We start from the raw sequence: 27,068 nt of genomic DNA, 5'->3' as shown, positions 1-27,068 counted from the left end.
TCAAGTAAACCTCTGATTAAATACATGTTGCACCTTTTTTTTTTCTTATTGATCTCTCTTTTGTTAGCGAATTGTTAGCTTTGACGCTTATAATGAATGAGAAAAATAACCACTCCTTATGTCCCCTATACCATTTAATTAATTTTTATTTCAGTCTGAAGAACTACATCGAATTTTGTTTTGGGTAGATGTGCTAATAGCTTCTCTCAGTTTCTATGTATCTGTTTATTTTATTTATCTTAGAATATCCTAAATTTTCCTTTACTGCTGCAGAGGAGTTTTGCTGTATATAAAATTCTTTGTGGACAGTCTTTTTGCTTTTATCACATTTTAGGCCTTATTTCCATTCTTTTATGGTTTCCATGGTTGTGATGAGAAATCAACTGTTAATTTTATTGGGAATAGTTTGTATGCTACAGATCACTTCAGCTTTACTGTTTTAAAGAGTCTATCTTAGTTTTTGCCCTTTGCTAATCTATTATGTGTGTAAGTATAGAGCTCTGAGTTTATTCTATTTTTAATTCATTGAGCTTTTTGGATTTGTAGATTAATGTTTCCATGTATTTTGTGAAGCTTCTGGCCATCATTTCTTCAAATATTTTTTTCTTCTTTCTGATTCTTTTCTTCTTCTGGGACTCTTGTCATTTATGCTGGTATGGTCCATATTATTCCAGAGTTGTGTGTGGCTGTATTCATTTTTTTTCTGTATTCTTTTTTATTTCTGTTCCTCAGATTCAATAGTTTCTATTGATATATATATTCTGATTCACTTATGTTTTTCCCTGATATCTCAGATAAATTCTTGAGCCCTTAGTATTTATTTTATTTATTGTTCTTTACCTTTCTAAAAAAAACTTACTTGTGTATTTATTTGAATGGAAGTATGGGGAGGGAGGGAGAAAGAGAGAGAGAGAGAGAGAAAATCATTCTCCAAATGGCTGAAATAGCCAGGGGTGGGCCAGGGTCAAGCCAGGAGCCAGGAACTCCATCCTTGTTTCCCACATGGGTGGTGGGGCCCAAACACTTGGGCCATCTTTCACTGCTTTCCCAGGCACATAAGCAGGGAGCTGGATTGGAAGTGGAGCAGCGAGTACCTCAACTAGAGCTCTGATATGAGATGCTGGTGTTGCAACTGGCAGCTTAACCCACTGTGCAACATGCCTGCCTCTGTTGTCCTTTTCACTACAAAATTTTTATCTGATTCTTTTTAAAAATGAATATTGATTCTACTGATTTTTTTTATTTTGAAACATCATTGTCATAGTTTGATTTGATTCCTTAAAGATGGTTTCCTTCTTTCAACCTATCTAAAATAGCTGAGTTAAAGTTACTCTTTGCCAAATTCAATGTCTGGGATCTCTAAGGGAATATTTCCAGTCACCACATTTTCTTTTATGCATTTGACATTCATTCCTATTTCTTTGGGAGTCTCAACATCATTTCTTGAAAAGGTTGCATTTTAGGTAACTTATTGGTATGACTGTGGTATCTCATAACGTACCAGCTCCCTGCATTAATCCTGGGTTTATTATTATTGCTATTTTTGTTTTCTCTTGTTGCTGCTTTCCTGTAGAAACCTTGTAGGTTCTGTGGCCATCTGCAGTGTGAAAACACTGAATCTTCTACTAGGTTTCTTTAAATTTCTTGTTTTTATTTTTATTTCTTAGCCATGACTTCTCAGAGATTACCACTTGTTTGGCGTAAGTAAGTGCTTTGCTGCCGTATGTTCTACCCTTTGCTAAGGGCATCTGTGTGCAAAAGCTCGCTTTTAACTTTCAGGAAGCTTACAAGACAGCCTTTTGTTTCACTTCCTACTTGTCCAAGTCATCCAGATCTGTTAAGGTGAGTGACTGATGTCTCATAATTTCCTAGGTTTCTACTGTACACAGCATTGGCACAGAAAAGTCTTTTTAATTTCCAAGCATACGCTGGAACTTTTTAGAGTTCCCTTTGGCTTTTCAGTCTTCCAAAACTTCCTTTTACATTTTTTCCAAGATCTAGATTCCTCCATGTGAAACTGCAACATTGGGCATCTGAAATGCTGCTTGCAGATAGTTACTGCTGCTCATGTTTTCTCTAATTCCTGATGGTACTTGCTTTTTGTTTTCCGCCTGAGCTAAGCTCTAAGTCATATAGAATAGCCATACAATGCTAGAGGTGAAAATTCTCCAGAGAGCTACTAGTTTGTACTAAATATGGGCTATGTTTGAGAATGGGGATTTTCATTTTTTTTTAAAGATTTTTTTTACTTATTTGAAAGGCAGAGCCACAGAGAGAGGGAGAGACAAGAGAGAGAGAGAGAAAGAGGTCTTCCATCCACTGGTTCACTCTCCAGATGGCCGCAACAGCTGAGGCTGGACCAGGCTGAAGCCAGGAGCCTGGAGCTTCCTCTGGGTCTCCCACATGGGTGTACAGGCCCAAGGACTTTGGGCCATTTTCCACTGTTTTCCCAGGTGCATTAGCAAGGAGCTGGATCAGAAGTGGAGAAGCTGGATCTTGAAGTGGCTCCCATATGGGATGCTGGCATTGCAGGCAGTGGCTTAACCCATGGCACCACAGCACCAGCCTGAGGATGGGGCTTTTAATGGAACTTCAAAAGGTGCCAGTCATCTTTGCTGTGATGTTACTGGATGTTCATGGTTGCAGTGAGCTGGTGAGGGATAGTGTGGTAGGAAATAGACTCAGGTTAAATGCTGCACCATCCACCACCTCACTGAAGGAAATCCCAGACACTGCAGGCATTTGGAGAGTGCACAAGTACATGGGAAGTTGGAAATTCTTTCTCTCTCCACTTCTCGTCCCCTCTCTCCCCCTCCCTCCCTCCCTCCTAGAAAAATAAATAAATAAATAAATACAAATATGTGTCCTATAGCTCTGGTAAATATTACACACACATACATACAAATATGTATGTATGAATGTATATATCACTATGTCCCTCCTTGCTCTTTTCTCTCAATCTGAAATGTCTATCTCTTATATTAATTTCACCAAATTTTTACTCTCTGCTTCATATTTATTTTTTCTCTTTTCTATTATCTGAGATGCTTCCGTGACTTATCTGAACAAACTACTTTTTAATTTTGGTGATTATTTAATTTATAAAAAATCTATTTTCCATTCATTTTTAAAACATACTATCTTTGTTATGTGCATATAATATCTTATTTTTCACTGTACAAATCAATTAGCACTTCTTAGGAAGTTTTGATATTTTCCAGACTTCCTGCAGGTTTTTTTTTTATTCCTGATGTTTTGATCTCTCTCTTTTGAGAGCATACTACAATGTCTAGAGGTCTTGGTTGTTGGTTTTATATTAAGCATGAGGCACTAAAATGTATTGATGACTTTATATCCTTTAATGGGGCCTCTGGGATGGGGAGCTTTGCATTTGAGCGATTATTTGGGTTTTGAGCAGGACATTCGGCTGTGGGAGTCTGCCGTTCCTGTGGAGAAGAAACTTTTTAACCCCTTGCACGGGAGTTGGAACTACGGTTCCCATCACTCCACACAGAGAATTTTAGTTAAAAATCTTATTTTTGACTCTTATGTTTTTAGCTTATTATTATTATTTTTTTGCCTCTTTTGTCCTCATTAGCCACCACATTTGGTATCTCTGAGTGCCATACCTTTCCAGGACTCTTCAGAGAAAATTAGCTCTCCAAGTTTTCCTGTCTCTCCTGTCTCTCCAATGACCTTTGGTTGCATTTTTCTGATTCTGTTAATTCAGTTACCATCTGCTTTCTACCTTCCAAACCTTGTGGAAATCTACTGTGTGTTGATGAAAATTTGGTTCTCTTGGGTGGCGCCGCGGCTCACTAGGCTAATCCTCTGCCTTGCGGCGCCGGCACACCGGGTTCTAGTCCCGGTCGGGGCACCGGATTCTGTCCCCATTGCCCCTCTTCTAGGCCAGCTCTCTGCTGTGGCCAGGGAGTGCAGTGGAGGATGGCCCAAGTGCTTCGGCCCTGCACCCCATGGGAGACCAGGAGAAGTACCTGGCTCCTGCCATCGGATCAGCGAGGTGCGCCGGCCGCAGCACGCCGGCTGCGGTGGCCATTGGAGGGTGAACCAACAGCAAAGGAAGACCTTTCTCTCTGTCTCTCTCTCTCACTGTCCACTCTGCCTGTCAAAAAAAAAAAAAAAAAGATGAGGAAATAAATCATCTTTAGATGGAAACCTTTTATGTTTAACTTTATAAATAAAAATTTTGGACAATTTTTTATATTATGCTTGTCAGAAACATTTACTAACTTCCAGCCTTCAGGCAACTTTTGAATTTGGCTTCCAGAATAGTTGTCAAAAAACAATTTGTCATGTTAGTGAAATTTTGCAGTTATAATTGTCAATTAAGTTAAGCATAGGAAGGGCATAAAGCATAAGCTCAATAAATGTTGGCTTACATACACAGAAATCGACTTTATCATGGAGAAAAAGATGCAGACATTTGCAGAATCACAGGTGGTTCTGTCCTGTCTCTTCGTCAGTACTACACTTCCCTCAAACCCATCTACTGCCCTGAATGGTATGACTGTACATAGCTATCCTTGCTCTTGGACTTCATGTTGATGGAACCATACTCACATAGCATGAACTATTTTAGTATGGATTCGTTGACTCAACATTATATCAGTGAGGGTCTCCATGTAATGTGGTGTACTAATTGCTTTTTATTGCTTTATAATTCTTAAAGATATAAATATGCCACCGTTTATCATTGTTGATGAACACATATATTGTTTTCAGCTTTTCTGTATTGCGCAAAGCTGATATGAACGTCTAACTACAAATTTGAAGTGTCATTTAATAAGAAAATTTGTTTATACACACTGGTTAATGAAAATTGAAACCACACAAAGGGAGACAGATTAGATAAAATGATACCAAGACATATGATCATCACATAAGGAAATTAGCATGATGTCTCCCAGCTGGTATGGAGGCCAGAAGTGTCAGAGATTTTCAAAGATTTGCCTCCTAATGAATGATAAAAACACGAATGAGATAAATATTTCAAATTGCTACCTTCTTGCTAATCAAGGTGTGACTATGCAATCTTTGTTGCTGATGAGTGTTTGAGGGAATTGGATACTTCATGAAATTGATTACAATCTGTACCATTTTACAAGGGTTACGGTTTTACCTAAGTACCACATAAGTGGTTTGTTTAAACATCTGAGTTATATTTTATGAGTTGGGTTTCTTGTATAATTGTGAGGAAATGAAGCCATTAAGACATGCTCTTTGGCACTGTCATTGGTATTTCCATTAGTTTGTCAAATTAAAGATTATATAATGCTATTATAAATGGCTGATTGTATTAACCCAAATTCTCTAAAACGTAAACATGTAAAATGTAAAGTGCTGTGTTTCTTCTGCCTAAAACTGTCACATCAACATATTCATGCAAGACATTGACTGTCAAAGTGTGGCTGCTGTACTAAATGTGTCAGCTTTAGTGTCAATTGAAAACTTGTCAGAAATTAATAGTTTGGAGTTTTACTCAAGAACTACGGACGGATCAGAAATTCTGGGGTTAGGGCCCAGCAATCTGTATTTTAGTTTGACCTCTAGTTGATTTGGATGCATATCAAAATTTGAGAGCCACCTATTTAAGACACTGTTCTTTTGTTTTGTTTTTTAAAACTTGGCTGCGCATAGGAGATACCAGTGGAACTCAGAAAATACCGAGCCTGAGTCCCAGCCCTAGGATTCCTATTTAAATTGTCTGAGGTGGTGTGGACATTGCATTTTTAAAATTTCTTGAGGTGATTTTAATGTGTGGCCATGGTTCAAAACCATTGGTTTAATAGGGCAAAAAAGCAAAAGCATCCTACAACTGCTAATTGCCGGTCACCAAAGGAAATAAGAGCTGAAAACTATTATTTTGCATTTTGAGATAGGTACTTGATACAGTTCCTTTCTTCATCTGATTTAAGAGAACATAGTGCCTCCAGAAAGCCAGGGGACCATTGGTAAAAGTGGAGGTCTACTTCCAGGTTATTATTAAATCCTTCACCTGAAAACAAACACAACAAACAACAACAAAATACAAGTATCTTGTTCAGGGGTATGTATGAAGTGAATATTGCCAAATAACCATTATAGCTTAGGGAGGAGCTTTGGTTAAAAAAGAGAATCAATTTGTATCCTGCTAGGTAGTTAGGAAGTCTGGAGGGAGCGCTGCTCTATTTGTATTTTTACATCTTGTTCGTCAAGGTGTGACCATGCCATAAGACTGTTATCCTCAAATTCCTCATTAAACCAAGACTCAAGTGATGAAAACCTTTGTTTCCTTAGCTGTAAAATGTTTTGCTTGTAGAGCAGGATCAGGTAGAGAGCCGTAGTTACTTTGAAATCCAAGGTCTGAAGGAAGGGCTGGTTCTCTGCTCACGGATTGAGACTAAAGTCACAAAACGTTCATTAAAAAGTGGTGAAAGCTTCCAACTTCAGACTACCTGAATTAAGGGAAATATTTGCTAAACTAAGTGTATCTTAATTCTTACCTTGGTAATATCTCTTATTACTAAGTTGAGGAAAAAAGTGTTGTGAACAAGTGTGATGGAAGAAATTTTTCTGTAATTTAAATAAACCTTACTCAGAAAGGTATTCTGTGATGAGAATGCATGTATTAGAAGAAAAATACATTCCATGGAGATGTCTGGGCATTTTTATTATTACCAGTAAGTCACAAGTAACAAATTGTGCTAAGATTTTCTTTTTTATTTTAAAGGTTTATTTATATGTGAAGCAGATTTATAGACAGACAAAAGGAGAAAGAGTTGTCTTCCATCTGCTAGTTTACCCCCCTAATTACTGCAATGGCCAGAGCTGGGTAGATCAGACACCAAGAACCAGAAGCTTCTCCCAGGTTGGCGCAAGGGGCCAAGCTCTTGGGCCATCCTCTTCTGCTTTCCTGAAAGTATCAGCAGGGAGCTGGATCAGAAGTGGAGCAGCAAAGTTTCAAACCTGCGCTCATATGGGATGCTGGTGCTGCGGGAAGAGGCTTAACCGACTATGCCACACCGCTGGCCACTATGTTAAGATTTTCAAGCCAGATCAATCTGGCAACTCTTATTTAATGGTGACTATTTTCCTGACACTGACTGTCCAAATGGTTCTACTTTTTCTCCTTTAGTGCCTCTATTCCTAGTGGCCATACCTAACCCTGTTAAAGTGCTGAGTGATGTCAGCTCACCAGTGAAACAGAAAACCACTACCCTGCCCCTAGCAAGTCACTCTCAGTCTTATGAGAATATCAGAGAGCTAGACTGGGTCTTGAACCAAATTAATTACTCAATGGCAAACAACTCAGGATCGCTTTCTTTCAGGTCTGCTGTTGGTTGCGTTAATAATGAAGTCCTGGGGCAGGCAGTTAGCACAGCAGCTAAATCATGCCTCCATGCTGGGGGGAAGTGACCATGTTAGAGGTGGGTAGGGTGTGGCTAAGGGCTGATACTAAACTGTTCTTCTACTGAGCTGAGAGTTAATGAGTCAGCTCTCTAGCAAGCTAGCCAATAAGTGAGAAGGAACAGCACCTCTGGAGTCATTCACATTCATCTCTCATCAGATGTATCCTGTTATTTTTGCTTTATAGAAGTGGAAAATGAAACACAGTCGGGGCATGTAATATGCCCAAGGCATCCTGGAGATGGATAGTGAAGCCCCAGTTCAAATCTAGGCAGCTTCACTCTAGATCAGTTGTTTTCAAACTTGGTAGGCATCAGAATCACCTTGGGGACTTAGAAAACACAAAAGGCTCTTCTTACTTTAAGGAATAATGGCGAATGTTCCTTATTAGCTTTCCAGGCAATTACGAAATGCCCCCAAGTTTGAAAAATGCACTTCCAGAGTATTAGTTCTCAATTCTTGCTGGAATTGTTGAAGAAGCACAAAGGGCTAGGTTACACCCCAGAAACAATTGGTATCATCATCTATCAAAGGCCCAAATTGAACTCAGTTGTAGTGATGACTGCTGAATTAGAACCATTGATTAACAGGTTGCAACTGCTACCTAGTGAAGACAATGATTCCAAACCACGTGGTGCAATCCTGCCAGGCAGTTAACACTTGCTGAGTGGAATTCTCTTACACTTCCCAAATGGCTGTTCTCCCAATGATGGTGTTAGGTAAAGTTTTGTAATGCTGAGGCCTTTTCTTTGCCACTTCTTACTTCCTCTTCCTTTTGATTTTCCCCTACTTTCTGGATTATGCTTGCAATCAGAACTCTCCTATCATCCCCTGTTTTTTGAGGCTGCAATTCCTTTACCCGTAGAGTAAAGCCAGAGTCTTGTTTTACTTAGATTTTTCCCTGGGTACTTCCCTTCTCTCCTATCATTTCCCTCAATAAAGGAGTGATGTTACTCCTTATGGGTTTCTCTAGGAGTTGCCTTTTGGTCACCTGCAAATAAAGTATCCCAGAGTGCCTGCAGAAATGAAGATTCTGGACTACCCTATAATATTTGGAATTGAGTCTCACAGATTTCCCTTCTTAATAAAATTTTCAACTGATCCTTTTTCACACTTAGGTTTGAGATTGATGACTCTCAACCAAGCACAATGTCACATAATCAGAGAACTTCTGGAAATAGCTACTGAACTGACCAAGATGAGCAGCTAACTATGAATCTGATGAAGTAATGTCTCCTAAGGTGTTAATGACCTATTTTTGGGCAGGTAAGTAACTTTTCCAGCCACTCTTTTCATTGAACAAAACCGGCTTTGGGCCATCAGATTTAATTCCTTACTGCCAGGGACCATTGTGTGTGCCTTTCCAGAATGGTCTCCCAAAATGCTCACATTTATTTATAATTATCTATTCCTGGATTTATGTTAATACAGACTTTATTATCCTCTTACGCATCAAAGGGTACTCAAGGACATAGCAGGTGTCTTACTTTTCCTGGCAGCTGAGTAACCTCCACCTGTAGCCCAGAGGATCTGGCTACAACATTTATAAATATTTTTAGAGTATTCTTATTACCACTTTCTGGGATACAATAATAGGAAGGGCTTGCCCTATATTTGGAATTGATGGTTTTCAAAGACTTGATTTCCAAATCAAATAACTAAATTGGCACCCAATTCCTAATTACCCACTGATTCTCAAAATACTCCATGAACTCCACCAAGTAGAAACGGGAAACAAACTAAAACATGCCATCTGCCTACCGGACAGATGCTATTTGAAGTAGTTTTAAAATTTCACTTTGGTTTTAAAGATTTGTTACCTGGAAGAGGCCATGTTCTTGGCACTATTGTATTTTGATGGAAAAATAATTGTAGAGTATTAGTGTTTTTCAAGAGAGCTTATTTTACCAACTCTTCATACTCCTCAGTGTTATTCTGCGCCTGAAAAGTATCATTTCAACATCCCATTTTAACTATTATGCATAATTGATTGGATCAATTGTTCTCAAAAATTTATCCCTATTGTTTATGAGAATTAACTGGGGTCATGCAGAAAGGATTACATTTTAGGTTCCATACCCAGAACTTCAGATCAAATTGCTCTTTGATGAGAGCTAGTAGTATATTTAAAAGGAAAAAAAACCTTCCCAGGTGGATCTAAGGAATAATTATGGTAGAAAACCTTAGACCGTAAATTATGTGTTTCAAATGACTGAATCTTATAGTGAAGGTAATGGATTTTTTCAGTTTGTTTTACAACTATGCGAAAAAAAGCCTCTTCACTTTAACTTTTCCTCCATTTCCTTAATTTTATATGTATTTCTATTGTATATTTCAGAATATTAAATTATTTTTGGAACAAGATAGGAATAAAGGTTTAATTTTCAGAGAGGAAGTAAAAACTTATGTGCATGCATTGTGATTTATTAAGGAATTAAGATGATAAACCAAAGTGAATGTGGATGAAACAATGGAAGTTTTTTTTTTTAATATTATAAAACTGGATGAGGACTTTAAGTGTTAGACTTTGCATTTTGGTTGTTGGAGGTTAAAAGATATATGACATAATTCCATATTAGGGTTCTTTATAAGTAACAAAACTCAAATCTGCTATCTCTAGCAGAAAGGAAATTTTGAGAGACAGGAGTGGGAAGACATGGAACTGAAGGGAATAAGGAAGGAAAAATGTCGGTAAGAATGAATGAAATAAGCCAGCCTGGGGTCTCAGTGACAGTAATTATGCCACTGTTCTGCTGGGGCTCCAATGTTGGAGTGAGTATACTCCAATTACTATTTTTATTAATCAACATTCAATTACTAAATTTAAGGTACAAAGTCTCAGGACAGAAAGTTCAATTTGTCTAGCTTAAGTGATGTGGCCACAAGCTTGGCAGGGTAGGCTAAGTGCTTTGATTTATAGTCTCACCAAGACCGGACCTAATGAGACGGAATAATTCCCCAGGAGGCTGTTTCTAAAAGCAGGATTCTGGAAAGCCAAGAGCAATCGTTCTCTAGGCTCTCATTAAATAATTTTAACTAGAAGGCAAACTCAAACATATTGACATGATGTTATAAGATTCTTACAAATGTCACATAGACCAGTTTCACCTATTTAAACCTAAAAAATCCTGGAGAGGTAAATTCTCTTGTTCTAAATTAGTATAGATGAGTGAAAGTTACAGCATAGAACAGAGCCATGTAGTCAGTTGGCAAAGGTTGCAGAGGTGACATGTCAATCTTTGGGTGCAAACTCAAGACTGTCAGATTCTATCACCATATGCATTCTCATTTACTAATTCCTAAGAATTTTAAGCATGTAGATATGAGAAAGAAACTGTGAAACATGAAAGAGTGGGAGGTTTTCTTTCCATGGGTGGATTGGAAAGACCTTAATCCAAGTTGGAATTGGTGGAAATATAGTAGTCTAAAATGGTTACAGAAAATGTGTTTCAGGGAATTTAAAATGAGTAAGGACTTGAGATAGTTGAAATGAGTCTATGATGGAAGTGTTATTGTATAGGTTAGGTGGTTTCTTGGCTTGGAATTTTATTTGCCCACTAATAAGAATTAATCAACACTTTTAGATTGGGGTATGGAAAGAAGCACAAGGAAATACATTTTTGAGCAAAGTAGCCTGTGGTTGAAGACAGTATTCCAGGGAAAGTGGAAGCACTGAGAGAGAAATGGTCACATGAGGCAACTGAAACTAATGAAGACCAGTAATAGGCAGCTGTCCGTGAGAGCACAGTAGCACTAATGGGAATCAGCTGCTGATGGGGCTTTAGGGGTGGTGGTGAGAGAAAGCAAAATGTCAAAGACGTTTCTAAGGCTTTGAGCTAGGGGGCCAAGCTGATGGTAGTATCACAGTGTGGGCAAGTCAGGAAGAGGAAAAACTTGGAGGAGGATGGAGCTGTTTGAGGACCTCTGAATGGGAACTGGTGGCTAGCAGAATTATGTACCCTGGAAACAGAGATGGGAACTTGTTTGTATAGCAATTATGCTTGATGACACAGAAGGAACCAGAAGAGGTGAATTGTGAGGTAACTGAAAAATGGTAGATGTGTATTATTTTACCTTTGGAATGCTTCCTAAAATTAATCTGATTCAACCCTGTATAAAAGTCAAAGCTAATGAGGGGGCTCATTTTTTTCTTTAAGTTTTCCTTAGTTTTCAAACAATCATCAAAATAATCTTTTATACTCTAATCTTGAGAGATCTCAGATGATTGCATTCATCTGTTTCCAGACTTGAACTCATTGTTCCTTCACTTAATAGAACTCCCTTATGTGTGGATGAGAAGACAGGATTGTGAGTCCTGCTGTTTGTAGTCAAGTGGTTATATAATAGAAGAACTGGGAAATATCCCAGAGCTATTCATTCATTCATTCATTCATTCAGTGACTGTGAAGACATAGGTAGTACCTGGAGATAGCACCAGGGATCTAGAAAAGTCCAAGAAATCTAGGAAACTTGAGTTGTTTGACAAATTATTTAATTTGGGGGCCTCGAACACTGTGCTTGCTTCACCCCCATCACCAGATATTTGTGCTGTTTGTCCTTGGTACCATGTATAGAATGATGAAGTGCTTGCTTTAAATCTAGATGGTCAATAGCCAAATTTCAGAAAAAGGGATATTTGGCCTAGCATTTATTTTTTTTTAGAAAGTTTGAATTACACAGAGAGAGGAAGAGACAAAAGAGCAATCTTCCCATCTGCTGGTTCACTACCCAGGTGGCTGCAGCAGCCAGTGCTGTTGGCCTAGAATTAAAATTGCTAGTTAGATGCCCACATCCCATATTGGAGTACCTGGATTCAAGTCCTGGCTCTGCTCCTGTTTCTAGATTGCTGATAATGTGCGCCCTGGGAAGCAGCAGTGATGACTCAAGTAGTTGGGTCCTGCGACCATGTGGGAGATCTGGATTGAGGTCCTGGCTCCAGGCTTTGGCTTAGCCCAGCCCTAGACATTGTGGGCATTTGGGGATAAAACCAGTGGATACTAGCTGTCTGTCTGTCTATCTGCCTCTCAAATATCTAGCCAACTAATTTTTTTAAAAAATTGAATAGATATAAACATGACTCCTATAAACACATATTATAAATATATATTTATATAATATTCAAGTATTTACAAATAAAATATATACAATATATGAAGGATTCATTTATATAACTCATTCAGAAAAATGACAAAACTGGGTCAAACAGCATTTAAGGATCAAGCATGTGTGTGTGTGTGTGTGTGTGTGTGTGTTTTCCATCAGAAAAGAACAATAAAGTAAGATTTTACATTTGAAGTTAGAGCCAAAATGATTTAAAGACATACTAGGTAGTGCTATCATAAACTTTGGGGTTACCCGTTCAACTGCCTCCAAATAATTTACAACTATATAGGGTCAACATCTGAGTCAATCTGACTGGAAACTCACAGAGATCAGGTCCTAATAAACTGCAAATAGCAAATGAAATGAATTTTATTCTCCTAGACTAGATAAAAAAAATCAGCTACTTATTGTAGCCCCAAATCCGCCAGCTACTGTTTTTGCTAATAAAGTTTATTTGCCAATAAAGTTTATAGGTGAACAAAGGTTCACCTATTTGTTTATCTGTTTTTTGTTGTTGCTTTTGTAATGCAATGACAGAACTCAGTAGTTGTGACAGAGATCATATGGAGTTGTTAAGGTCTAAAATATGTAGTATCTAGCCCTAACAGAGAAAGTCTTGTGACTCCCAGCCAGGAGACTGAAATGATCCTTGGCTGGACTGCTTAACAATGAACATACAATAATCCTGTGGCCTATTTGTATATTTGGGAAAATGTGGCTCAACAAAGCAGAACAATGGAGGGCTGGACAATGGAAATGCTGTATGGTTTGCAAGATGGAAGTCATATCATGACCCCCAGTCTTGATCCAGTTTGTTGTATATATTCTAGTAGGAAGAGAGAAAGACAGGTTTTCTCTCTTTGTCTTCACTGTCGCCTTGCCTGCTAAAAGCTAAGAGCGTTGATATTATTTCCTTGCCTCAGACATGGCTACTCAGGACAGCCACAGAAAATGGACTGGCTAAGGTGCCACTCTGGCTAATGCAGCCAAGAGACCTGCATTCAGACAGAGGCTCATTGTTTTAAGGTTTGTATTTAGTTTGGGTCCAGAGTGGCCTATGTTTTCAGCTTCTCAAACACTCATGTCCCTTCTCAGAAATGGTCATGGAGATGAACCGCATTTTCGGTAGAAACAGAAACTGTGTTCACATCACAGAGACCATATTCTTTTTTCTCCCTCAACCGAGTTTGACCCTTTGGGCACCACCTATCATCACATGTGTTGCCATTGTTTTCCCTAATAGTAAATTATTCTCATTCATTCCTTCATGTAAAATATCAATTAAAACATTTTTTCTAAATGATCTTTTATATCTATTTTTATACGTCTGTTAATTGTTTAATAAACATTTGGAAAACTACATGTTTGGGGATAAAACCAGTTTTATCCCCAAATGCCCACAATGTCTAGGGCTGTTTTGGGGAAACTCACCAAAGTAAACTCCTACTGTTTGTTCCATATTTTCCATGACCTTTTTATTTATTTATTCATTGATTTTTAGTATTAATAAAAAGAGAACAGATTTCATATATTTCATAGATACAATTCTTAGAACATAATGATGCTTCTCTCCCTCGCTCCCTTTCTTTTTTTCTTGTGATTTTTGTGATAACATATTTTCAATTTATTTTAGTCACAGGCTTGAGAGTTCACTAAATAAACTGTTAAATAAGTTCTGAAATTCCCACATTACTCCTTAAGAGTCAAAGAAATTGCATATTTGAAAGTAGTGATCAACCCATATTGGAGCTGTAGATTTTATCATACACTGTGAATCCAGGAATGTCATGAACTAAATCACCACTTCCTCATGTAATTGTGGGTTAATTTAGACACTGTAGAGTTTAGAACACCCATTCATGTCTATAATAAGAATATGATCAACTCCCTGACTAGAAATTTTTGTGCTTATAACCCTCAAGGATACAAGAGAGGCTACCACTAAAATTACATGGCATGATATAATAGTTTATGTAGTTCTAAACACAATGATTGACCTAAATCTCTGGTAGAAAACAGCTTCGATTGACTTGGATGGAGATCTTCTTCTTTACTGAGTAGGTATCTTATAACTTTAGTGAGATTTAGAATTAAGTATCAAATGTTTAGTGAAGTCAAAACCTTAGTGCTAATAAAATTTTATTAAGAAATCTGTGTTAGTTTTGTACTTTATAATTTTGAATTTTTTACAGCACTTAACCTAGTTCAGTGCATTATTTTAACTAAGTAGTTCAGCAATCATTTAAGTTTTCTTATGTTTACATATGTAACATTTAACTTTTAAGAGTACATTTTTCACAGTTTGTTGAATTTTTAAGTTTTATTTTTCCTTTCTTTTTTTTTATTTGAGAGGTAGAGTTATAGAGAGAGAGACAGAGAGAGAGAGAGAGAGAGGGAGAGAAAGAGAGAGAAAGGTCTTCCATATGCTAGTTCACTCCCCAAATAGCAGTGCAACGGCTGGAGCGGGGCTAATCCAAACCCCGGAGCCAAGAGCTTCCTTCAGGTCTCCCACGTGGGTGCAGGGACCCAAGCACTTGGGCCATCTTCCACTGCTTTCCCAGGCCACAACAGAGAGCTGGATCGGAAGAGAAGCAGCCCATTCTAGAACCAGTGCCCATATGGGATGTCTGCACTGCAGGAGGAAGCTTAGCCCACTATGCTACAATGCCAGCTCCAATTTTTAAATTTTTTATGAGTCAAGAGGTTAAATACTTGAGCAATTATAATATTTAAAATTAAATTGACCAAATAAATATTTGAAACAATCAAAATATTTAATAAGTTTTAACAAATGTTTAAGGAAAACAATTTTTTAAGATTTATTTATTTTATTTGAAATGCAGAGTTACAGAGAGAGAGAGAGAGAGGTCTTCCGTATGCTGGTTCACTCCGCAAATGGCCACAATGGCCAGAGCTGAGCTGGTCTGAAGCCAGGAGCTAGGAGCTTCTTCTGGGTATCCCATGTGAGTGCAACGGCCCAACCACTTGGGCCATCTTCCAGTGCTTTCCCAGGCACATTAGCAGGGACTGGATTGGAAGTGGAGCATCCAGGACTCCAACCTGTGCCCCTATAGGATGCCAGTGCTGTAGGCAGTGACTTTACCTGCCATGCCATAGCGCCAGCCCCAAACAGTATTATTTAAAGTTCACTAAAAAGTAAATGATTTAATCTAGGGTATGCAACAGGATTATCAAGATGAACAAAAAATAACATACAAACTAGATTGTTGATGTTTTAACATTAGTAAATTTGATACTGGTTTAGAACAAAATAAACCTCGGGGGCTGGTGCCATGGCTCACTTAGTTAATCCTCCACCTGTGGCGCTGGCATCCCATATGGGCACCGGGTGCCAGTCCCGGTTGCTCCTCTTCCAGTCCAGCTCTCTGCTGTGGTCCGGGAGGGCAGTGGAGGATGGCCCAAGTGCTTGGGCCCTGCACCCGCATGGGAGACCAGGAGGATGCACCTGGCTTCTGGCTTCAGATCGGCATAGCTTTGGCCGTAGTGGCCATTTGGGGAGTGAACCAATGAAGGACGACCTTTCTCTCTGTCTCTCTCTCTCACTGTCTATAATTCTACCTGTCAGATAAATTTAGAAAAATAAATAAAACCTCCAATCAAAATTTTCCACATAAAATTATTATACCTACGAAGACCCTTTTCAAAATCTCATTATTACAGATTTTAGAGATTAAAAAATGAGAATAAAAAAAGTAAAATGTCTTATAAGAGAGCAAAGAGATAGGAAAGAGGAATCTACAGTCTCATCTGTAATTTAATGACTTATTGTTTCATATTTTCACATTTTATTATCCATGCTGACTTCTCTGTTCTTTGGTATTTGCCTGTTTTTCTAACTCTAATGTTTAGTTGCTATAGTTTGGTAAAGGCATTTGTTTGTGGGTATACTCATATTTAGAAAACGGATGTTTTTCTCAAACGAATGACTATGAACTTAGCTACTGTTTACTGAAATGCATAAAGACTATCAGAATTGGAAGTGTGAGAAGAATCTTAATAGACGCTCCTCATGCAAGGAAATCAAAAGCATATATTGAGTTTCAAAATTTTCTTAAAAATTTGAACTGTTTATTGGCCATTTGTAAGAAACTGCCACATTTTATTTTATTTTTTTTTCCAAAGAAACAGTTTATTTAGTGAGTACAAATTTCATAAGTACAACTTTAGGAACATAGTGATTCTTCCCATCATACCTGCCGTCCCACACCCAATCCTACCCCAACTCCTCCTCTCTCTCCAATTTCCAGTCCCATTTTCCATTAAGAAAAAACAAGACAAGGAAACAAGAACAACAGCAACAACCAAACACTGTTCCTTGACAGTCAAGACAAGGGCTCTTCAAGTCATTGCTTCTCAAAGTGTCAATTTCACTTCTACAGATTTCCTTTTAGGTGCTCTGTTAGTTATCACAGATCAGGGAGAACATATGGTATTTGTCCTTTTGGGACTGGCTTATTTCACTCAGCATGATATTTTCCATATTAATCCATTTTGTTGCAAATGACCAGACTTCATTTTTTTTATTGCTGTGTAGTATTCCATAGTGTACATATGCCATAATTTCTTTATCTAGTCTTTGGCTGATGGACATTTAGTTGATTCCATGTCCTAGCTATTATGAATTGAACTGCAATAAACATGGAGGTGCAGATGACTTTTTTGTTTATTGATTTCATTTCCCTTGGATAGATTCCCAGGAATGGGATTGCTGGGTCATATGGTAGGTCTATATTCTGATTTTTGAGGTATTTCCATATTGTCTTCAATAGTGGCTGTACCAGTTTACATTTCCACCAACAGCGGATTAGGGTACCTTTTTCCCTACATCTTCATCAGCATTTGTTGTTTGTTGATTTCTGTATGAAAGCCATTCTAACTGGGGTGAGGTGAAACCTCATTGTGGCTTTGATTTGCATTTCCCTGACAGCTAGTGATCTTGAACATTTTTTTCATGTGACTGTTGGCCATTTGGACTTCCTCTTTTGAAAACTGTTTAAGTGCTTTGCTCATCTCTTAACTGTGTTGTTTGTTTTGTTATTGTGGAGTTTTTTGATCTCTTTGTATATTCTGGTTATTTAATCCTTTATTAGTTGCATAATTTTCAAATAATTTCTTCCATTCTGTTGGTTGCCTCTTCACTGTCCTGAGTGTTTCTTTTGCCATACAGAAATTTCTCAATTTGATATAATCCCATTTGTTAATTTTGGTTTTGACTGCCTGTGCCTCTGGGGTCTGTTCCAAGAAGTCTTTGCCTTTGCCAATGTCTTGCAGGATTTCCCCAATGTTCTCTAATAATTTGATGGTGTTGGGTCATTGATTTAGATCTTTAATCCATGTTGAGTGGATTTTTGTGTAACGTGTAAGGTAGGGGTCCTGCTTCATAATTCTGCATGTGGAAATCCAGTTTTCCCAGCACCATTTGTTGAGGAGACTGTCCTTGCTCCAGGGATTGGTTTTAGCTCCTTGGTCAAATATAAGTTGGTTGTAGATGTTTGGTTTAATATCTGGTGTTTCTATTCTGTTCCACTGGTCTCTCCATCAGTTTTTGTACCAGTACCAGGCTGTTTTGATTACAACTGCCTTGCAGTATGTCTTGAAATCTGCTGTTGTGATGCCTCCAGCTTGTTTTTGTTGTAAAGATTGCTTTAGTTATCTGAGGTCTCCTGTGCCTCCATATGAGTTTCAGCATCATTTTTTTCTATATCTGAGAAGAATGTCTTTGGTATTTTGATTAGTATTGCATTGAATCTGTAAATTGCTTTTGGAATAATGGACATTTTGGTGATATTGATTCTTCCAATCCATGAACATGGAAGATTATTCCTTTTCTATATCTTCTTCTATTTCTTTATTTAATGTTTTGTAATTCTCGTTGTAGAAATCTTCAATATCCTTGGTTAAATTTATTCTGAGGTATTTGATTTTTTTTGTAGCTATTGTGAATGGGATTGATCTTAGAAGCTCAATCTCAGCTTTGGCATTGTATGTGTATACAAATGCTGCTGATTTTTGAGTATTGACTTTATATCCTGCTACTTTACCAAACTCTTCTATGAGTTCCACTAGTCTCTTGCGGAGTCTTTTGGATCCCCTATATATAGAATCATGTTATCTGCAAATAGGAAAGCTTGACTTCCTCCTTCCCAATTTGTATCCCTTTGATTTCTTTTTCTTACCTAATAGCTATGGCTAAAACTTCTGGGACTACATTGAATATCAATTGTGAGGGTAAGGCATCCTTATCTGGCACTGGATCTCAGTGGATCTTCCAAATTTTCCCCATTCAATATGATGCTGGCCATGTGTTTGTCATAAATTGCCTTAATTAGGTTGAGGAATATTCCTTTTATGCCCAGTTTGCTTAGATATTTCATCATGAAAGGGTATTAATTTTATCAAATGCATTCTCTGTATCTATTGAGATAATGATATAGTTTTTTGTTCTGGAGTGTGTTACTGTGATTTATCACATTGATTGATTTGCAAATGTTGAACCATCCCTTCATATCAGGGATAAATTCCACTTGGTCCTGGTGGATGTGTTGTTGGATTTGATTGGCTATAGTTTTGTTGAGGATTTTTGCATCTATGTTCATCAGGGAAATTTTTTAAAATATTTTTTTTTACCTTTTATTTAATGAATATAAATTTCCAAAGTACAGCTTATGGATTACAATGCCCCCCCCCCATAACTTCCCTCCCACCTGCAACTCTCCCCTCTCCTGCTCCCTCTCCCCTTCCATTTATATCAAGATTCATTTTCAATTATCTTTATATACAGAAGATCAATTTAGCATATATTAAGTAAAGATTTCAACAGTTTGCACCCACACAGAAACATAAAGTGAAAAATACTGTTTGAGTACTAGTTATAGAATTAAATCACGATGTATAGCACATTAAAGACAGAGATTCTACATGAGGAGTAAGTGCACAGTGACTCCTTTTGTTGACGTAACAATTTGACACTCTTGTTTATGACATCAGTAATCATCCTAGGCTCTTCTCATGAGTTGCCAAGGCTATGGAGGCCTTTTGAGTTCACCAACTCTGATCATATTTAGACAAGGTCGTAGTCAAAGTGGAAGTTCTCTCCTCCCTTCAGAGAAAGGTACCTCCTTCTTTGATGACCTGTTCTTTACACTGGGATCTCACTCGCAGAGATCTTTCATTTAGGTCATTTCTTTTTTTTTTTTTGCCACAGTGTCTTGGCTTTCCATGCCCATCAGGGAAATTGGTCTGTAATTCTTTCTCTGTTGTATCTTGTTCAGGTTTAGGAATTAAGGTGATGTTGGATCCACAGAAAGAATTTGGGAGGATTCCCTCCCTTTTGATTGTTTTGAGTAGCTTGACAATAATTGGAGTAGTTCTTTTTAAAATATTTGATAGAATTCAGCAGTGAAGCCATCTGGTCCTGGGCTTTCCTTTGTTGGGAGGGCCTTTATTACTGATTCAATTTCTGTCTTGGTTATGGGTCTGTTTAGGTTTTCTGTGTCTTCATGGCTCAAATAGGTATGTTGTATGTGTCCAGGAATCTATCCATTTCTTCTAGGTTTCCCACTTTGTTGGCATACAGCTCTTTGTGGTAATTTCTTATGATTCTGTGGTGTCTGTTACATTTCCTTTTTAAACTCTGACTTTATTGATTTGGGTCTTCTCTCTCCTTTTTTTTTCCAGTTGGGCCAATGGTGTGTCAATTTTGTTTATTTTTTCAAAAAAACAGATCTTCATTTTGGTGATCTTTTGTATTGTTTCTTTGGTTTCAATTTTGTTGATTTCTTCTCTCATTTTATTTATTTCTTTTCTCCTACTAGTTTTGGGTTTGGTTGCTGTTGTTTTTCTAGATCCTTGAGATGCATTGATAGCTCATTTATTTAGTGACTTTCTAATTTCTTGATGTAGTCACCAGTTGCTATAAACTTTCCTCTTAACACTGCTTTTGCTGTATCCTATAAATTTTGGTATGTTGTTTTGTCATCTTCATTTGTTTCCAGAAAGTTTTTGATTTCTCTTTTGATTTCTTCTGTGACCCACTGTTAATTCAGGAGCATGTTGTTCAGTCTGCATGTTTTGCATATGTTCCAGAGATTCCTGAGTTCCTGATTTCCAGCTTCACTCCTCTGTTGTCTGAGAGGAAGCATGGTATAATTTTATTTTTTTTTCAATTTGCTGACATTGTTTTATGGCCTAGCATGTAGTCCTAGAGAAGGTTCCATATGCATATGAGAAGAATGTGTATTATGCAACTGTAAGATGAAAAGTTCTGTAGATATCTGTTAGGTTCATTTGGTCTATAGTGTTGATTAACTCTGCTGTTTCCTTGCTGATATTATTTCTGGTTGATCTGTTCATTGTTGAAAGTGGGGTACTGAAATCCCCCATTACTATTGTATTTGAGTCTATGTCTCCCTTTAGATCCCTTGACATTTCTTTTAAATAGCCAAGTGCCCTGTAATTAAGTGCATATACATTTATAATAGTCTTATCTTCCTTTTGAATTGATCCCTTAATCATTACTTAGTGTCCTTCTTTGTCTCTTCAACAGTTTTTGTGTAAGTCTGTTTTGTCTGATATTAGAATGGCTACACCAGCTCATTTTTGGTTTCTGTTAGCATGGAATATCTTTTTCCATCCTTTCACTCTCAGTCTGAGTGCATCTTTGTTAGTTAGATCTGTTTCTCACTAATAGCAAATAGACAGGTTTTGTTTTTAAATCCATTCAGCCAGTCTGTATTTACCTGGAGAGTTGAGGCCATTTACATTCATGGTGACTGTTGATAAATAATGACTGCCCTGTCATTTTTCCAATAATTCCTATTTTTTAACTTTCAATTTCCTTTGAACTTTTACTGAGAGATTTCCTTCCTTTACCTTCTTTCGTAGCAATTACCATGTTTCTGTGTTTCTGCATGTGGCACATCCTTAAGCATCATTTGTAGGACAGGACAGGTGATGATAAACTCTTTCAATTTCTGTTTGTTATGGAAGGTCTTTATTTCACCTTTTTTTTTTTTTTTTAGATTTTTTTTGTACAGGCAGAGTGGACAGTGAGAGAGAGAGACAGAGAGAAATGTCTTCCTTTTTCCATTGGTTCACCTCCCAATGGCCACTGTGGCCGGCGCACCACGCTGGTCCAAAGCCAGGGGCGAGGTGTTTCTCCTGGTCTCCCATGTGGGTGCAGGGCCCAAGAACTTGGGCCATCCTCCACTGCACTCCTGGGCCACAGCAGAGAGCTGGACTGGAAGAGGAGCAACCAGGACAGAATCCAGCGCCCTAACCAGGGCTAGAACCCGGTGTGCTGGTACTGCAGGCAGAGGATTAGCCTATTGAGCCGTGGCACCAGCTTTATTTCACCTTTATTTGTAAATGAGAGCTATTCAAGGTATAGTATTCTGGGTTGACAGTTATTTTCTCTTAAGACTTGGAATATATCTTGCCATTCTCTCCTAGCCTGTCTTATTTCTGATGAGAAGTCTGCTTTGCATCTAATTGGAGATCCTGTGAAAGTAATCTGGAATTTTTCTCATGCACATTTTAGAATCTTTTCTTTATCTTTTACTGTGGAGAGTTTGATTACAATGTGTCATGGTGAAGATCTTTTCTGGTCATATCTATTAAGAGTTCTATGTGCTTCCTGTACTTATATGCCCCTTTCTTTCTCCAAATTGGGGAAATTTTCTGTTATTATTCCACTAAAAAGGCCTTCTAATCATTTCTCTCTTTCCATGCCTTCAGGAATGCCTAGAACCCATATGTTGGGTCATTTGATAGTATCCTATAGATTCCCAACAGTGTTTTTTTTAGTTTTCTAATTTCTTCTTGTTATGTTTGGTCTGACTGTATAATTTCCTGTGCTTTGTCTTCTAAGTCAGATTTTCTTTCTTCTGCTTCACTGATTCCATTGTTAAGGCTCTCCACTGTATTTTTTTATTTGTTCTATTAAATTCTTCACTTCCAATATTTCATTTTGATTTCTCTTTAAGATCTCAATTTTGTGGTAGAAATTTTCTTTCATGTTATGCACAGATTCCATTAATGCATGCATTTGCTTCTGATTACTTTCAAGTCATCCTATGATCAATTTTTTGAATTCCACTTCTGGCATTTCTTCAGTCTCATCATCTTCACAATCTAGTATTGAGGTGTTGTGTTCTTTGAGGGGTGTCTTGTTGTCTTCCTTGTTCTTGTTTCTTGGATTGGTGTATCTGTATTTTGGTATTTGTGGGGATACTCATTGGTTTCTTCTTTGATTTTTTTGCTGTGGTGGCTTTTATCTTTGAACTCAGTCTGATTGGATTAGTGAACTGTCTGCTTTCAGAGAATAACTAGAAGAATGTAGTGGTTGTGGCCAAGGAACTCTGTTCAGTGCTCCAAGGTGAAGGGCATGTCTGAGGTGACACACCCAGGTTTGGCCTGGTAAATCTCTCTTTAAAAAAAAAAAATCAGAGGAGAGGTCTCTTCTTGTCAGCGTAGACTGAACTGAGCTGCTCTCCTTGATGAAGATCAGTCCTAGACAGTAGTCCCAGTGAGTATATTATTCATCCTCTGTGCCACAAGGACCACACAATGGATCTGTTCAGACTTCAGTATAAGCTCCGATTCTCCAGCAGTGTCCCTTGCCAGGTAGCCAGGGAGCCCTGACCCTGTAGAGTCTCTCCCAGTGACTGCCCAATGTCCCAGCCACACCCTGAGTCCTCCCATGCAACCTCAGTGTTTCACAGTCCTGGCACACAAGCCTCCCAGAGTTATGAGCACCCAGCCCCCAGACTGTTCTCCTCACCAGACTCAGGAGTCTCTGCATGGCTGGTTGCTGGGCATGGACACGAAGCTGGCACAGCTGTTACATATGTCCAAAATGGCGTCTGTTTTCTGAGAGCTTGTTACAGGGTGCTTTTGCAAGATGATCAAAGAGAGAGAAAATGAGCCCTCCCCCTTTGTTTTTTTCTTCTCTAGCCTGGCGAGTACACCATCTCCCATGGGATTCCAAGCTGAATTCCCTCTAGGCTCTTTCTGCAGCTTTTTCACCAGTTGCTTGGGCTACTGAAGTCTGGTCTCACCTTGCTCTCCAACGCTGGTGCAGAGGCCCTCAGTTGCTGGAGTCCTAAGTTGTGCATGTCTTCACCCTCCATGTAGATCCACTGTGTTCCTCTACTTTATGTAGAGTTTCCTCTGCTGTTTTCTCCCTGACTCTTCCCTGAGACTGCACTCTTTCCACTTTTTAAAAACTATCTTCTCCTAGACTTGAGCAACAAGCTCCTTCCCTACTCTGCCATCTTAATCCCATCTTGCCACATTTTAATAATGCTAAGCTGGGGCCAATGTTCATCAAAGCTGCTTGTTGTCAGGTTGGTAAGGAGTTTGGGGACAATCTGATCAGGTGGAAAAATGTAGTAGTCTTTGGATCTTGCCTTGGAAGGCAACATTCAGGAAAGGGAGTTTTATGTTATATACTGTCTTATCTGACCTGGGGTTTGGAGAGTGAATTTTCTAAAAAATATTTGAAATAGAGACTCTCACAGACAGAAATGCACATACATACTATATACACCTTGAACTTAATAGCATGGGAATTTCCAAGCAAACTGGGGTTCCACAATTGGTCAGAATTTTACCTTTCTCCCATTCTTGATTCAACAATTCATGCATAAATACATTCACATGCAGACTTTCCATTCTGGCTATAGTATTTTAAAGCACAATGCAAACATCTTATTGATTCACATATGAATACTCTTATATTTATACATTTCTAATAGATGAAAACTAATAAAAGCATAGTCACAATATCATTTTTATACCTAAAAATTAATGGGAGATTTTTTAAGCCTTTTGATATCCAGACTATGTTTAATTTTTCTCAATTGCATCAGAAATACTATTTTACATTTCATTTGCTGACTTAAAATTAAACATAGCCCTTGCATTGCATTTTTTCCCAAAGAACTCTTTTATTTAATGAATACAAATTTCTTAAGTACCACTTTAGGGATATGGTTATTCTTTCCACCATACCCACACTGCCACCCCTCATCTCCTTCCCTCTCCTATTCCAAGTCCCCTTTTTCATTAAGATTCATTTTCAATTAACTTTATACACAGAAGACCAGTTTCTACTAAGTAAATATTTCAAGTTTGCATGCACACACACACACACACACAAACTGTTTGAGAACAGGTTCTACAGTTAACTCTCATAATACTACTCATTAAGGACAGAGGTCCTGCATGGGAAGTTAGTGCACAGTGACTCCTGTTGTTAATTTAACAATTAACACTCATCTATGACATCAGTGACCACCCGAAGCTCTTGACGTGAGCTGCCTCAGCTATAGAAGCCTTTTGAATCCACAGACTCTGTCAGTATTTCGACAAGGCCGTAAGCAAATTGGAAGTTCTCTCTTCTCTTTAAAGGAAAGCACATCTTTCTTTGATGGCCACTTGTTTCCACTGGGGTCTCACAGAGATCCTTCATGTAGCACATTTTTTGCCACAGTGTCTTGGCTTTCCATTCCTAAAATGCTCTCATGGGCTTTTCAGGCAGACCAGGATGCTGTAAGGGCTGATTCTGAGGTCAGAGTGCTGTTTAAAGCAATTGTCATTCTATGAGTCTGCTGTATGGAATGCTTCCCATGTTGGAACATTCTCTCCTTTTTAATTCTTTTGTTATTACCAGATACTTGATCCTATTTATATGGTCACTTTGACATTTAATTCTATCTATATGTTCACTTTAACACTTAATATGATCACTTTAGAATTCAGATGGCATTTTTATAACCTAGCTTAATGGAATTTAGGTCCCTTGGCAAGTTTTTAAATGGTACCCTTAGAAGTACCTCTGTAGGAATGTATGCAAAACTGTATAGCTTTACAGTTATAAACTTCTTCCTCCCTCTCTTATTCCCATTCTTATTTTTTAATGAGCTCCATCCTCAATTGACTTTATATGCAAATGATTAACTCTATGTTAAGAGTTCAACAAATATTATGATAAAAAAAAAAAAACCCAAAAGAAGAAAACTGTTCCTTGACAGTCAAGACAAGGGCTGCTCAAGTCATCCCATCTCGAAGTGTCAATTTCACTTCTACACATTTTGTTTAGGTGCTGTATTAGTTCTCACAGATCAGGGAGAACATATGGTATTTGTCCCTTTGGGACTGGCTTATTTCACTAAGTATGATGTTTTCCGGATTCATCCATTTTGTTGCAAATCACTGAATTTCATTTTTTACTGCCGTGTAGTATTCCATAGTGTACATATCCCATAATTTCTTTATCCAGTCTTCAGTTGACAGGCATTTAGGTAAATTCCATGTCTTATCTATTGTGAATTGAGCTGCAATATATGTGGGGCTGCAGTTGCATTGTGTTTTTTTAAAAGAATTATTTTATTTATTTTGAAAGACAGAAGAATTACAGAGAGAAGTAGAGCCGGGGGTGGGGGGGTCTTCCATTCCACTGGTTCAATCCCCAAATGACCGCAATGGCCAGAGCTGAGCTGATCCAAAGCCAGGAGCAAGGAGCTTCCTCCAGGTCTCTCACACGGGTGCAGGGACCCAAGGACTTGGGCCATCTTCTCCTGCTTTCCCAGGCCAAAGCAGAGAGCTATATTGGAAGAGCAGCAGCCAGGACCTGAACTGGTGCCCATGTGGGATGCATTGATACTTCTTAAACCTTTCTAAATAAAGAGCAGTTCCTCCTTCACATGCTGACAAAGAACTATTTAAAAAAGAAGTCAGAACAGTTCCATTTACAAACCTATGAAGATTACACAGGGATAAATTTAATCAAGAAAGTGTAAGGCTTTTGTACACTTAAAATGATAGACCATGGGTGAAAGTATTTGAAAATAAAAGTAAATGGAAAAAGAGTGCATGTTCATGGACTAGAATAATTAATGTTGTTAAAATGCTTATATTCCACAATCAATATACTGATTCGATGCAATCCCTATCAAAATCTCAATATTTTTTCATAGAAATACAACAATCCTAAAATTCATATGAACCCCCTCACTCCCCACCACACACAAAACATCCTGAAAAGTTATGGCAAACATGAGCAAAAAGAACAGACCCAGAGATACCACATCTCATTTCAAAATGCACAATAAATCTATGGAAATAAAAAATGTAGCTAAATAGCATGCACATTGGCCAAAGAAACAGACTAGAGAACATGGTCATGGATCCACACATGTATGGTCAATTGATTTTCAACAACATTGCAAAGAATACTTGTTCAGAAAGTGAAGCTTATCAGGTTCTTATGTCTCTCTCTTCCATGTCTTTTTGCTCTGCGATTTCTGTGCCTCCATGGCAACCAATTTCATGGTAACCAGCAGAGTAGGAACCGCCATACCTTTGTTATATGACTGTTCACTTGTCTGTATGTTATACTATTTTCTATAGGTTCATAAAAGGGATGGGGGTGGGGCAGGGCTAGAAGCGGTTATGCAGATGTTTGGGGATATCTCTCTTTGTATTGGCTGGATGCCCTGGAACATAAGGTTGACTCCATTTGTAGCCATTGGCTA

General features: G+C 38.1%; 1 long non-coding RNA gene across 3 annotated transcripts in view; it reads left to right on the top strand.

Annotated features, from left to right (window-relative positions):
- The first annotated feature begins 7,981 nt into the window (after positions 1–7,981).
- The window catches only part of LOC149123404 (uncharacterized), a 125,050-nt gene continuing 105,963 nt past the window's right edge, over positions 7,982–27,068 (top strand). For all 3 annotated transcript variants that reach the window (XR_016215908.1, XR_016215907.1, XR_016215909.1), the window contains exons 1-2: positions 7,982–8,126; positions 8,526–8,673. This is a non-coding gene — a long non-coding RNA (uncharacterized LOC149123404). The remainder of the gene's footprint in view (positions 8,127–8,525; positions 8,674–27,068) is intronic.

Source organism: Oryctolagus cuniculus, chromosome 11 (genome assembly GCF_051225735.1).
Source record: "Oryctolagus cuniculus isolate XC-2025 breed Fujian yellow rabbit chromosome 11, ASM5122573v1, whole genome shotgun sequence".
Lineage (NCBI taxonomy): Eukaryota > Metazoa > Chordata > Mammalia > Lagomorpha > Leporidae > Oryctolagus > Oryctolagus cuniculus.
Note: the sequence above shows the minus strand (reverse complement) of the source record. Positions and strands in the feature narration are given on the sequence as shown.